Raw genomic sequence first — 13,949 nt, 5'->3', positions numbered from 1 at the left:
AACATGCTGCAGTCCATAGGGTAGCACAGAGTTGGACATGACTGAAGCAATTTAGCATGCACACACACAGAAGGAAGAAATAAGTGATATAATCACCTCCTAAGACCTACTTTACTGGCCCCTCAAGGTCACCTGCCTCTGTGCCCCAGCTGAACTGTCCCTGCAGAAGACTTCTGCCGCCTTCAATGCTGATGGGCAGAAAACCAATGCAGTGTGGGGTAGGGGTAGTCTTCCCCTCAACTTTCACTGGCCTGAATAAGGATTAAATTCATATTTTGGGGTAGGGTTTTTTTAACATATTAGTTGCTAAAAGAAGAGGTGATAAACTATTTCCAAAGGTCATTTTAGTTCAGCCCAAATTGACTCTGCCTGCATTGACGTGAAAACTAAACAAACTGCAGATATCTTTGAACTGGATCCTGTGACACAGTTTGTACTGGGCAACTGTTGTTCAAGATTTTGCTATTCACTGATCAATGCCACCACGTCTGATGGAAACTAAATTGCCTTCCATCCATATAGACGTGATTTCAGCTTTTCTCCCCCTGCCCCTCCCCATCCTTATGGTTACACAATGGAAAGGAAAACAACCACAGTGGATCTTCCTTGTTGGAGGCTATAACATTGGGTGTTCCCTTCCATCACCTGTGTTTTGGGTTTTACCCTAACCAACGTCAGGATCCTTTCATCTGAGGTGACAGAAATCTACACATGAAGTAACAATGCAATCTGTTGCAGGAGAAAGCAAAGAAGAAATTTTGGAACACCCTGCTCAGAAGTCAGGTCAGCTGTTTATATTTTATTTCATATTTCCAGATTCAGTGTAGGCAGCCAAAGAGTTGCTATTCAAAATGTTTTGCTGACCTCACAAGAACCAATGTAAATAGACTTTCTACACAATGACGCCAATGCTGAAGGCAGTTTCTGTGTTTTTATATTTTGTGAGATCTCTGTGTATACTGCTTCCAACTCCTTGTGTTGGTGAGCAGAGTTTTGCTTTGGTGTAAACTGATACCAATTTTTGCAGCCTACTGTTTCTCCTAGTTTCTCTCCAATAACTACAGAACCAAGGAGAACAGAGTGAAAGGTCATGCTGTACTTAATTCCCCTTTTCATTCCTATACTCCTTGATTTTCTTTGCCTGGTGTCCATGTCTCAGAGTTGTTTTATGACCAATATCTTGCCCTTAAAGGTTTGGGCTACCCAATCAAGCAATCCCCAATGGATAACAGAAGCTAGCAATTAACTCAATACTCCTTAAGTACCTCTGAGGGGCAAATTACAACTTTTCTAAGCATTCACTTCCTTTTTTTTTTTTTTTCCCTCCATCTCAGCATTCCTTTGAAGAAATGAATGACTTGAACCAACAATTTACCATCCAAGAAATTGCAGTACAGAGGTTTTGCACTTTATCCTCCAATAAGGAGCAAGTCAGTGAAAGGGCCAGAACAAAGCACAAGCCTAATAACAAAGTTCGGTGTCCTTTCCCTCATCCTCCCCTATGCTTATGCCAAATTCCACTTTATAACAAACAGCGGTGGAGAGATGCTCTAGCTGAGGTCTATATGCCTGTGGAAAAACACAGGAGGGCCTGAGACTCCTGAAACTGTACCCAAATGGTTGATATATGTGCATTTTTATGAGGAAAGAATCAATAATTCCAAAATGGCTAACAATGATTTTAATCATATGCTTCGTATTAAATATATTTGAAATAGCAAAACAATCCTATATGAGACCTGACATTTCTCTGTCCCATCTCCTAAAATGTGCCTTGTTGCAATTTTACACATACAACAAGCTACCCCAGAAGTAAGTAGGTTAAAATAACAATATGTATTTCATTTTCTCCCAATCTGAGCAGGGCTCAGCAGGCACAGCCCTCCGTTCCATTAAATGCCAACTGGGGTGACCCAACCGGCACTGGGGGATCTGCTGGCTACTGGTTCCTCTCCACGTGGGCCTGCATGGGGGAGGCTTAGCTTCCCCACAGCCTGGCAACTGCCTCAATAGACTGTAAGCAGAAACTATACCACTTCTTAAGGCCTGTACTCAGTCAGACACAGTGTCCCTCTGCTCCAGCCTATTGGTCAAGCCATCATGAGAAGGTTCACGGGGAGGACGTGTAGACCTTACTTCTTGACAGGAAGAGCACCAAAGAATTTTGAGGCCATGATTTTAGACTGCCACATATGTCTAGGGTCATCTTTTCTCTTCCTGAAGTTTGCTCCACCACAGATCTTTGCTGTGTGAGAGACCAAGCTCTGACACTTCTTACATGTCCCTCTTGCCAGGATGAGTCTGTAGGCAACGCAACCTACTACCCCAGTTGATCTGCTCCTCTCTGGTCACCCTTGGCTCCTTCTTAGCTGCAGGTGCTCACCCCTCCATTGCAAGGATCACTCGAAGTACTCTGTCTAGCCTATTCCTTTAAAGAAATGCTACCCAATGGCTTTAGGGGGATGACAACTGTGGATTCTGTCTCTAGACAGAGGGATAAAAGTTCCTCTGAGAGATTTCTATTAGATACGAGCAATGTGATGAGAAAAAAAAAAAGAGACTGGCCTTTCCCAGCATAACTCTGTGAACCACTGACTGGGTTGAAAGCATTCCCAAGTCAGCCTGTTTACAGGCACTACCCAACCACATAACTCTTTGAAAAGCAAGAGTTATTAAGATTTTCAAGGAAATGCCAACCGGTACTCACATTTCTTGCATCACTTTCCCCCATTCTCTTCATTAAGTCAAATGACTGATCCATAAAATTGGTTATCAGCACTGAAAAATTCTCTGATACTATCTGCTTTAGGCTGCCTCAGGCAGACTTTTGGAAATGGTCTGCTTTCGCTCTGCAGTAGAGGTGATAAAAAAGGGCCACCAGCTGAGGAGAAAAAGTTCCAACTCCAGGCTTGATGAGGCTATAAGCCACTATTCAAATCAACCAAGCACTCCAGAAGTCTTTTATTAGTCTTTTTTTTTTTTTTTTTCCATTCTCCAGCAACTTTTATTGGTCACGGAATGTGAAATTATGTGCAGCACCTGGGGTTTAATTAACAGTCTCATTTATAAACCAATTCAATATTCATCTTATTTTTAAAACAACGTTTGCTTTTGAATAAACTGATATGTAAAACCAACACGCTCCTACCCCATGCAAAAGCAAGCAGCTTGTAAACCCACTGTTAAGGAGACGCTGGATGAAACACCAGAAGTTTTACCCACACTTTCACCAACCCACTCTCTCTGATCCATCAGCATGTCAGGACCCCTCCTGTCTTCAGAGCCTTTGCAATCATTTTCTTTGTTCCAGTCTCTCTTCTCCAGAAAGTTCTGTGGCTTGTCTCCTCTTCCTCTTCAGGTCTTTATTTATATTTCACTTTCTTAGTGAACCTGCCCTTGGAAGCCCCATCTAAAATTTGCAAACCACTGTACACACACCACTTCCTCTCATCCTCTCCTTATAATTTTCTTCTCACTATAGAGTATATGATGTATTTTACTTATTTACTGCCTGTCTCCCCTTCTATAATACAATGATACCTTCATGAACACAGGATTTTTTTTATGTCTTGTTTATTGCTGCTGCTGGAATAGTACCTGGCATCAAGTAGATGTGCCAGACATATTTATTAATAAATAATTGAATGAACTATCGATCCAACCTGTAACTGTCCTCACATGGTGATAACACAGGTTCCTAGTTGCACTGCCTGCTTTGAAAAGAGTTACCGATCTGGCTCTAACAGCCTTCCAACTGGCTTACTTTTCTATTCCTGCCGTAACAAATTACCACAAACTTTGTGGCACAAGGCAGCAAAACGTCATTGTCTTACGGTTTCGTAGGTCAGATGTCCAACACGGGACTCAGTGGGCTAATATAAGGTGTGGCCTGGCTCTGTCCCTTTCAGGAAGTTTTAGGGCAAGATTTGTTTCCATGTATTTTTCAGATTCTCTAGGTCATCCCCAACCCCAGGAAGGTGTGTGGCCCCTTCCTGCATTTTCAGAGCTGGCAATGTCACCCGGCTCTGGCCCTTCTTCCTTGGTTACATCTTCCTCTGACTCTCTTTTTCTGCCTCCCTCCTTATGTAAGACCCATGCAGATAATCCAAAACAATTTCCGTATTTTAAGTTCATCTGGTTAGCAACCTTAAATCCATCTACAACATTAATTTCCCTTTGTCCAGCAACTAAACATATTCCTAGACCTCTGAGATGAGGATGGGGAACTGTTTGATGGCCATTCTCTCTTCTCATCACATCATTCTCTGGAATAATCTAAGAAATGACAAGACCTCTCCCATCACTTTCATAGCTGTGATGTTTCTTATTCAGATCCACACTGAGCCCTTACATTTGCTCCTGTCATAAATCCTTATTGAGGTACAGTACAAACTTCCCTAGACTTAGAGGCGGAAGACATTCACTGAAGATCCTTTCTGAAACTGACCAACTCAGTTACTATCACTGAGATTCCCTTTTCTCAACAGAAAAATGGAAATAACAAAACCTCCTGACAGGGCTATTATGAAGATGAAATGTGGTAATGTTTATAAAAGCTCTATAAATGTCAAACTCCACTCGATGTAAGGGATCATTATTATGATAGACACCTCTAGCACCAAGGATACCCTGAGTCTGTACTGATGGTGGTTTTGATTGTTTTGCTCCCTGAAAGGAATGATATGAATTATCACTTACATACTTTGGACAAATCAGAAAGGAAATAGACAGTGCTACTCACAGTACAAGTCCTACATTACCTCTTCCTGGATTATGATGACAATATTGCACAGACAATCCAAATGTGAAGAAGAATTTGGTTTTTCCTATTTGAAGGTTCTGAGTACAAACTGAAGCAGGGCAAAGGCTAACAGAGTTTTGCTAAGAGGATGCACTGGTCATAGCAAACACCCTCTTCCAACAGGACAAGAGATGACTTTACACATGATACCACCAGATTGTCAATATCAAAATCAGATTGATTATATTCTTTGCAGGTGAAGATGGAGAAACTCTATACAGTCAGCAAAAACATGACTGGGAGCTGACTGTGGCTCAGATCATGAACTCCTTATTGCCAAATTCAGACTTAAATTGAAGAAAGTAGGGGAAACCACTAGACCATTCAGGTATCAGTTCAGTTCAGTCACTCAGTCGTGTCCAACTCTTTGCGACCCCATGAATTGCAGCATGCCAGGCCTCCCTGTCCATCACCAACTCCCAGAGTTCACTCAGACTCATGTATAACCTAAATCAAATCACTTACAATTATACAGTGGCAGTGACAAACAGATTCAAGGGATTAGATCTGATAGACAGAATGCCTAAAGAACTATGGACGGAGGTTTATAATATTGTACAGGAGGCGGTGATCAAAACCATCCCCCAAACAAAGAAATGAAAAAAGGCAAAATGCTTATCTGAGGAGGCCTTACAAATAACTGAGAAAAGGAGAAGTAAAAGGCAAAGGACAAAAGGAAACATATACCCAGCTGAATGCAGCATTCCAAACAATTTCAAGGAGAGGTAAGAAACCCTTCCTAAGTGAACAATGCAAAGAAATAGGGGAAAACAAAAGAATGGGCAAGACTAGAGATCTCTTCAAGAAAATCAGAGATACCAAGGGAATATTTCATTCAAATTGGGGTATAATAAAGGACAGAAATGGCATGGACCTAACAGAAGCAGAAGATATTAAGAAGAGGTGGCAAGGTGGCCACCTCTAGCTCACCAAGCTCCAGCAGAAGGAGAAGCCAGGTAAGTAAGGAGGTCTCCATACCATGGTACATACAAAGCAGACTGCCAGCAAATCAACTGGTGATAAAGCCCCAAAGAAGCAACTCGCTACAAAAGCCACTGGCAAGAGTGCACCTTCTACTGGAGGGGTGAAGAAACCTCATCATTACAGGCCTGGTACTGTGGCACTCTGTGAAAGCAGACGTTATCCGAAGTCCACTGAACTGATTCTCAAACTTCCTTCCAGCGTCCGGTGCAAGAAATTGCTCAGGACTTCAAAACAGATCTGCGCTTCCAGAGTGCAGCTACTGGTGCTTTGCAGGAGGCAAGTGAGGCCTATCTGGTTGGCTTTTTGAAGACACCCACCAACCTGTGTGCTATCCATGCCAAACATGTAACAATTAAGCCAACAGACATCTAGCTAGCATGCTGCATACGTGGAGAACATGCTTACAAATTGACTATGATGGGAACATTTCATCCTTTAAAAAAAAAATCTCTTTTTCCTGTTATTGGTAGTTCTGAATGTTAGATATTTTTCCCCCATGGGGTCAAAAGGTACCTAAGTATATGATTGCATGTGGAAAAATAGGGGACAGAAACCCAGTATTGGCAGTTCTTCCATTTTCATTTGTGTGTGAATTTTTAATATAAATGCAGGGACATAAAGCATTAATGCAAGTCAAAATGTTTCAGTGAACAAGTTTTTCAGCAGTTCAATTTTATAACGATTATAAATAAACCTGTTAAATTTTTCTGGAAAATGCCAGCATTTGGATTTTTTAAAAACAAGTAAATTTCTTATTGACTGCAACTAAACGGTGTTTGCAGCATTTTTCTCATACAGTAGATTCTGTCCACTCATATACTTTGCTAAGTGAGTTGTCCTACGTGCAAGTACATGTTTTTAATGTTGCCTGACTTCTGTGCTGTTCCTGTAAGTTTGCTATTAAAATACATTAAACTATTAAAAAAAAAAAAGAAGAGGTGGTAATAATACACAAAAGAACTATACAAAAAAGAGCTTAATGACACAGATAACCACGATGGTGTGATCACTCACCTAGAGCCAGACATCCTGCAGTGTGAAGTCAAGTGGGCCTTAGGAAGCATCACTATGAACAAAGCTAGTGGAGGTGATGGAATTCCAGCTGAGCTATTCCAAATCCTAAAAGATGACGCTGTGAAACTCCTGCACTTGATATGCCAGCAAATTTGGTAAACTCAGCAGTGGCCACAGGACTGGAAAAGGTCAGTTTTCATTCCAATCCCAAAGAAGGACAATGTCAAAGAATGTTCAAACTACTGCACAGTTGCACTCATTTCACACACTAGCAAAGACATGCTCAAAATTCTCCAAGCTAGGCTTCAACAGTATGTGAACCAAGAAATTTCAGATATTCAAGCTAGATTTAGAAAAGGTAGAGGAACCAGAGATCAAATTACCAACATCCACTAGATCATAGAAAAAGCAAGAGAATTCCAGAAAAACATCTACTTCTGCTTCATTGACTATGCTAAAGCCTTAGACTGTGTGGGTCACAAAAATACTATGGAAAATTCTTCAAGAAATGGGAATACCAGACCACCTGACCTGCCTCCTGAGAAACCTGTATGCAGGTCAGGAAGCAACAGTTAGAACCAGACATGAAACAACAGACTGTCTCCAAATTGGGAAAGGAGTACGTCAAGGCTGTATATTGTCACCCTGCTTATTTAACCTGTATGCAGAGTACATTATGCAAAATGCTGGATTAGATGAAGCACAAGCCAGAATCAAGATTGCTGGGGAAAATATCAATAACCTTAGATATGCAGATGACACCACCTTTATGGCAGAAAGTGAAGAGGAACTAAAGAGCCTCTTGATGAAAGTGAAAGAGGAGAGTGAAAAAGTTAGCTTAAAACTCAACATTCAAAACATGAAGAGCATGGCATCCAGTCCCATCACTTCATGGCAAATAGATGGGGAAACAATGGAAACAGTGACAGACTTCATTTTCTTGGGCTCCAAAATCTTCTGCAGATGGTGACTGAAGCCATGAAAGTAAAAGACGCTTGCTCCTTGGAAGAAAAGCTATGACAAACCCAAAGAGCATATTAAAAAGCAGAGACGTTAGTTTGCTGCAAATGTCCATCTAGTCAAAGCTATGGTTTTTCCAGTCGTCATGTAAAGATGTGAAAGTTAGACCATAAAGAAGGCTGAGCATCCAAGAATTGATGCTTTTGAACTGTGGTGTTGGAGAAGACTCTTGAGAGTCCTTTGAACTGCAAAGAGATCAAACCAGTCAATCCTAAAGAAATCAATCCTGAATATTCATTGGAAGGATTGATGCTGAAGCTGAAACTCCAATACTTTGGCCACCTGATGGGAATAGCTGACTCATCAGAAAAGACCCTGATGCTGGGAAAGATTGAAGGCGGGAGGAGAAGGGGACAACAGAGGATGAGACGGTTGGATGGCATCACTGACTCCATGGACATGAGTTTGAGCAAAGTCTGGGAGATGGTGAAGGACAGGAAAGCCTGGTACACTGCCATCCATGGGGTCACCAAGAGTGAGACAGGACTGAGTGACTGATCAAGAAATTAACCCCACCTACAGCTTCCCAACATCAAGGGGAAATGACTTTGCCTGTCCCCTAGAAAGTCACTGAAAGAAGTTTTAAGCCACTTCTTTAAATGGGGAGCACCAGCTTCCCAATTGTGTTTCCAAGTACAACTCTCATGGTTCCTTCTTCAATTTCACCTTAGAAGGATACTACAGGGAAGACTCTGAACTTCATATTCACAGAAAAGAACTGCCAACCTGAAACATATTTAACTGGGTACTTCCCCTAAGGTAGTTGCAACTATTGCTTTTATGGAGCCAGGTGAGGATTTCATAGAAGCTGATAAATGTTCTCAGGGATAAAAATCTGACTGTGAACTTCCTGGCCTCTGGTGGGTCTTGCCCAGATGCAAGCTCATATCACAGGAGTCAATGAATTTCACACCATTAGATGTGTTCCAAAAAATCAAGGGCTTATATAAATCCCAGAACCTGCTTTTGTGGGGCTCAAGCTACAACCAACTTAAACCTCCATGGGGTGGATGTTTCACACATTGAAACAACTTCATAAAAATACCATGGGAGCTGGGCCATTGATGATTCCATGCTGCCTGATTTGCCAAGAGGGGAGAAAGTCTTTTCTAAGCTGAGAGTCTTTGAGCAATGCACATCTGTCCTCAGTACTTAGGGGGGATCAGTTCCATTTATTCTCCCCTTCAAGCTGTAAGATTTTTTTTAAAAGACCCCATGGATAACCCACTGCAACTAGAAAGAACTGCTAATTGGATCAAGAAGTTGAAGGTATATGACATGTTTGTATTGAATTTCCCTTGAAATACTCTTGGATTTAGAAGATAAAGGCAAAGAGGACTTGGCAATGTGAATTTTTGCTGGCAACAGAAAATTTCAGCTCAACAATTGTTTCAGAATAATTATTTTTGCCAAACACAGCAAATATCTCTGGATGTACCCAAATCGAATATGGTAAGGGTAGTATTTCAAATTGCTTCCACTTTGTATGCTAAGTCACTTCAATCATGTCCAACTCTCTGTGACCTGATGGACTGAGGCCTGCCAGGCTCCTCCGTCCATTGGATTCTCCAGGCAAGAATACCGGAGTGGGTCGCTGTGCCCTCCTCCAGGGGATCTTCCTGACCCAGGGATAGAACCTGAATCTGTTACATCTAACCTGCTTTGGCAGGTGGATTCTTTACCACTAGCACTACCTGGGAAGCCGTTTCCACTTTAGTCACTCACTAAATACTCAGATGGCCAAAGCAACCAATAAGCTCTTGTAGTAATAAATGGCTAGTCCATTTTTCTTTACCAATTTACCACAGATTCTGGTAGTGAAAAAAAGTTTCACAGTAAAATATTAATTTAACTCTATTAGGGAACTAATTCATATGTTTAAAAAGAAAATTCATTAAATGTTTCCCTGAGAGGGTTATTATCTACAGATATGTCTGAATTTTCTAAATTTATGTATGTTTTCAACTAATATAATCTCTTATTTATTGCAGTTTTAGGAGCAAAATTGAATAAAAGATAAGATAATTTTCATCATCTAGATTTTTATTCTGTCATCTTTATATCAATTCAAATCTGGTATCCTCTAAACTTTCCTTGGCAAACTCAAGTAACCTCTAACTACAAATGAAGTAAATACTTCCAGTCACTAGTTACAAGGTCACAGTTCCTAAATTGTCTATTTACAAATGTTTAAGTTCTTTCTTTGAGGACAGAGCAGCAGCAAGGTCTTGACTTTGGCAGGGTGCATGAATATCCACGGATCTGGGGGATTCTATGATCTGCTTTGAGTCAAATATTTTGTCAAAAGCAAAACCAGTTCACCAAACCAAGGAACTCCTGCTGAAAAGTATCAACTCTCTCACATTCTTATCCTCAGGGGGAACCCAAAACCCAGGGTTGACTCTTGAGCGTCCCATGCAAAGCAAGGACATCAAACCAGTCAATCTTAAAGGAAATCAACCCTGAACACTCTTTGGAAGGGCTGATGCTGAAGCTGAAGCTCCAGTACTTTGACCACCAGATGCAAACAGCTTACTCTTTGGAAAAGACCCTGATACTGGGAAAGTTTGAAGGCAGAATAAGAGTGTGACAGAGGATGAGATGGTTGGATGGCATCATCGATTCAATGGACGTGAACTTGGGCAAACTCCAGGAGATAGTGAAGGATAGGGGAGACTGGAGACAGTAAGGGGCAGGGAAGCCTAGCATGCTGTAGTCCACGGGGTCTCAGAGTCAGAGATGACTTGGTGACTGAACAACAAAATGCTCCCAAAATGATCCATAAGAACCCAGACATTTTTACAAATGGCTCAATCCCAAGACTTTTACTTGTGTTCCATTTCAAAGTACTAGTGCAGTAGGATTCTCCTAAACCAAATCCTGTTCAAGTAAAGAGACGATGGTGAGGTCCCAGCAAGTTCCCCAACCTTAGTTCTGAGAATAGCTGTACCAGTAGAAAGCAGACTGCCTTCATCAGCTGAATAACTTGTTGAAAGCCAATCAACCGCAGACAGGTGATTATTCTAAGGTACTTTTAAAATGTAAGGTCTTTTTTAATTTGGGGAATCTTGGCTTCTTTTCTTTAAGACGGTCCATTCCACAACAATGGTTCATAATTAGATCTATTTATTTTGACAGTCCCTACCTTCTGATAAAAGGCCATCTGCAACATTTCAAATTAAGGATTTTTCCTACAAAGAACATTATTATTCACAACGTGAAATATTGAGGCTTGAAAGAGAAGTATAATCAAAGATCACAATATAAAATTCCATTATCACGGTGTCTGGTTTTGACTCTGCTTTCTCAATTTAAAGAGGAAGAACTAGAAGTAAATGTAATAAGTACTGAGGTATAAAGGATGGGGGGTGGGGGGGTGGAACTGCTGAGTCAGACTGCAAACATCTCAAGAGCAAAGAGTGTGCCTTTTATTTTTCTTCATGTCTACAAAGCACAGTGAAAACTGAAAGTGAAGATTGCTCAGTCGTGTCCAACTCTTTGCGACCCCCTGGACTGTAGCCTGCCAGGCTCCTCTGTCCGTGGAATTCTCCAGGCCAGAATACTGGAGTGGGTAACTGTTCACTTCTCCAGGGGATCTTCCCAACCCAGGGATCAAACCCAGGTCTCCTGCATTGCAGGCAGATTCTATACCATCTGAGCCACCAGGGAAGCCCAGAACACAGTACATGATCCATTTTGTGTCCTGTTCATATATGGTATCAAGATTAAGAAGGAAATAAAACACAAGCAAATGAAACCTTTTCACCTTCTGCTTCAGCATTCTTCTACTCTACTTGGCTGCCTCTTTCACAAGTTATTTGAGCCCCTTCCCAGTATCATACTCCCTGGGCTTGCTTATCACTACCACCATGACCACCATGTAGAGTCACACAGGTTGTCTCCTGCCCCAAGATCCACAGCTGAAAGGCGCAAGTGAGAGCTAAAACCTAGTCCACAGTTACGAAGAGAATCAGCTACTAGTCCCCACATGGAAGGCCTTCTTTTTGTGGACTGCTTTGCAAATGACAGAGGCATCTCACCTCTGTCATTGTTGCTGGGGAAGTTACTCAATGCATTGGCTAAATCGAGTCAGGGAAAGTGGTCAGAGTTGCAATGACAGTGGTAAAAGTGGCTGCCAAATTTATGCACCTGATACCATCTGGACAGACCAACCCATTTCCATCACGTCCTAATCAGTTCATCTCCAGTCAGGTGGTGACTTTGGTTGCCATTTCCTGAATGGCTGGTATGTTTGCTGTTTAGAGCAGGAGGTGCCCAGCTCAGAGGATCAAACCTTGTCTGAGTTCTTGACAGAACTATTATACCAAAGAACCAGCTTCTAAAGGGTGCCCTGAAAGCCTACTCCGCATTTCAGAAACTCCCTCTATAACACCTCCCAGATCAAGTCAACCGACCTCACTTGAACACATCCCATGAGGGGGCATTTGTCCAAAAGCAATTTCACTTTCAGAGAAAGTGAAATTATATGAATTAATTTAACCCCCACACCAACACTGAGAGGGAGGGATTATCAGTGCCCTTTTATGGGTGAACAAAAGAACTCACTCAAGGCCACATTGCTGAATGAGGATTTGCACTTGGACCTGCCTGACTCTAGCACCCTGTTCGTAATCATGAAGCTCTACCTCTGAGTGTCTAACCATGTATCTATCTCCAAATTACAATGAGACATAGATACCAAAATGGAAATTTCAGGACACTAAAATTCCACGATTTGATTACTTACACTAATGAGGGAGGGTTCCCAGGTGGTGCCAGTGGTAAAGAACCCACCTGTCAATGCAGGTAGATGTAAAAGACACAAGTTTGATCCCTGGGTTGGGAAGATCCCCTGGAATAGGAAATGGCAACCCATTCCAGGATTCTTGCCTGGAGAATCCCATGGATGGAGGAGCCTGGCGGGCTACCGTCCATGGGGTCGCACAGAGTCGGACAGGACTGAGCATACATGCACTTAATGAGGGAGGAAGAGGTGAAATTTATGCAATTATTATCTCACTTAAATAACTACTTTTCATTTCCTTCCATCTGATCCAGTCTAGGCCTATTTTATAGCTACACTCTCAGAAAGTAGGTTCATGCCTCCATTTCCAACTTCTAGGGGTGGGGATGTGAGAGCTCAAGGGATGAGGGTAGGTGTTGCTTACAGAACATCTGGGTGTTGCTTACAGAAACTTCAAGAAAGTCATAAAGTAAAATAATTTTAAATGTCAACTCTTTATCTTTTTCCTACTTGAAATATAGAATAATAAAAAATGTTTTAAAATAAAAAAGATGTCAGCAAAAGGGAAAATGAAAGGCTCAAAGGAATATGTGTGTGTGTGTGTGAGTGTGAGTGTGTGTGTGCTCAATCATGTATGACCTGTTGGGACCCCATGGACTGTAGCTCGTCAGGCTCCTCTGTCTAGGGAATTTTCTACATAAGAATACTGGAGTGGTTTGCCATTCCCTCCTACAGGGGATCCTTCCCATGCCTCTGGATAAAATGAGATGATGATGATGTGTGACTAAATACTGGCTTCCCAGCATCTGAGCCCCTGCCTACATTTGGTAAATTTCCTGCCCTCTAGGTCTCTCTGGGAAACAAAGCCACTTCAGTAAAGCAGTCAGAATAGCCAAATACTTGCTTTTCTAGCCCCTCTGGTAACTATGGCACAGGCGATGAGCTAGCCATGAGCAACAAGACACCCTGGAGCTTCAAATCATGGGCTTGGTGATTCGGCGAAAAGGGAGCCTTTGTTCCGCTGGCTGAGTGGGTAGCAGTCAGTTGCCAGACCAGCAGCATCAACAGCTCTGAGCAGCAGCACCCAGGGCCAACACCAGCAGTGGGCACACAAGCCAGCACGTCGTGTTCAGCGAGGGCAGCAGCCATGGCTCACCAGGCTGCTGGTTCTGTGGTAAGACTTTGTGAATCTGGCTTCTCAGTTCCCATCCATACTCTAAGTCTGGTGCCTGGTATGTCACAACAACTCTACCAGATGCCTGATATCTTTTAGGAAATTCCTTTTATCCCTAAGCCAGCCAAAGTCCATTTCAATTGCTTGCCTTGAAGATTCCTAAGGGATACATTATGTAATAGGACCTAAATATTTGTGCTAAATCAGAGCAA

At 42.0% G+C, this 13,949-nt stretch overlaps 1 protein-coding gene and 1 pseudogene across 2 annotated transcripts in view; one reads left to right on the top strand and one right to left on the bottom strand.

The window, feature by feature from the left end:
* PDE4D (phosphodiesterase 4D, cAMP-specific) overlaps positions 1-13,949 on the bottom strand; it is a 1,610,544-nt gene that overhangs the window by 1,484,649 nt on the left and 111,946 nt on the right. The window lies entirely within an intron of this gene.
* LOC104998364 lies at positions 5,781-6,487 on the top strand (annotated as a pseudogene).

Source organism: Bison bison, unplaced genomic scaffold (assembly GCF_000754665.1).
Source record: "Bison bison bison isolate TAMUID 2011002044 unplaced genomic scaffold, Bison_UMD1.0 scf7180017864328, whole genome shotgun sequence".
NCBI lineage: Eukaryota > Metazoa > Chordata > Mammalia > Artiodactyla > Bovidae > Bison > Bison bison.
This window is presented reverse-complemented; position numbering and strand designations above follow the sequence as displayed.